General features: G+C 50.9%; 1 pseudogene; it reads right to left on the bottom strand.

Annotated features, from left to right (window-relative positions):
- Positions 1-590: 590 nt before the first annotated feature.
- LOC122901320 lies at positions 591-709 on the bottom strand (annotated as a pseudogene).
- Between the last annotated feature and the right edge of the window lie 610 nt (positions 710-1,319).

Here is a 1,319-nt window from a genome sequence, read left to right as displayed (position 1 = left end):
GTCGTGTGGATGGTCAGCTAGCTCTTCTGGCAGCAGTGTGGCTGGATTTAGCACTGCTGGGGGTCGGAAGGCCACTTTTGGTTCATTGAGGAGAAGGGCCTGATACCCCGTTACTTGGGCGTTCGTCATCCATCGGTCTGGTAGAGTCCGGAGAAGGCCCTTAATCGCGTGTGTGGTGGTTATAACAAGATTTTGGCCCAAAGTTAATTTACTCGCATCCTTAACCAGGAGGGCTGTTGTGGCAATTATGCGGAGGCAAGGAGGGAACCCAGCTGCTACTGGGTCTAGTTTCTTGCTAAGATAGACCACTGGCCTTCACCATGCCCTAGAGTCTGAGTCAAAATTTCTTTAGTCAGCCCTGCCTTCACATACAAGTGGAAGGGCTTGGTAACATCTGGGATGACCAATGCTGGGGCACACAGTAAGGCTCTTTGTAATTCCCGAAATGCTCCTTCTGCCTCAGCTGTCCACACTCTACCATAGTGAGTCCTCCCTTAGCCAGTTCGTAGAGAGGTTGTGCCATCTCCGTGAAGGTAGCATCCACAGCCTGCAGTAGCCCACCGTCCCAAGAAATTCCCTCTTGGAGATCAAAGCAAAAGCAACCGGTATTCCCTGGCAGTCTTCCATCCAAGTACTAACCAGGCCCGACCCTTCTTAGCTTCCAAGATCAGACGAGATCTGGCGCCTTCAGGGTGGTATGGCCGTAGACAATCATAAGGTTCTTACCCGATATTCTCAGATGAGTGTACGTGACACCCTATATAACATGGAACCGTCCTCCCCTTGCTGGAGGAAGCTGAACTTTCTCATACCCTACTGTTACCTTAATTTGTTCAGGCTTGGTTAGCTACCATATCTCTCTCGTTCATAGTTACATTGGCCCCCGGCCTTCTTGGGCTACTGATGCCTTGTGGTCATACCCATTCTGTACAAAGGAGGAGGTAGTGGAGGGTTTCTAAGTGCTTGGAACAGAATGATGTTTCAGACAGATGGACATGTTGTTCAAAGATGCAGAGGCTGCAGAGAGCCAGCATATTCAGAAACGTGCCAGCAGCTGCACATGTATCAATCGGGTCAGGTCCCTGGCAGTCTCCGATGGCCAAGATTTGAAGCCTTGACTCCCGAGCTCCTCCCATAGGCCCTTGTGTGACCCATCGAGTCCAGACATCAGAGAAGAGGGACGAGCAGCTCACGGAGCTTCAGAGAGTTTTCTTCCTCTTGGAAGATGGCTTCCTAGACTCAAAGTGGACCCTCAGGCTCTCGTTTTTCTAGGGCTGAGAGCCAACACAGAGGTGCTAAGCAGAGTCCAAATTCATTGC

The sequence above is a fragment of the Neovison vison genome, chromosome 2 (genome assembly GCF_020171115.1).
Source record: "Neovison vison isolate M4711 chromosome 2, ASM_NN_V1, whole genome shotgun sequence".
Taxonomy (NCBI): Eukaryota; Metazoa; Chordata; class Mammalia; order Carnivora; family Mustelidae; genus Neogale; species Neogale vison.
Note: the sequence above shows the minus strand (reverse complement) of the source record. Positions and strands in the feature narration are given on the sequence as shown.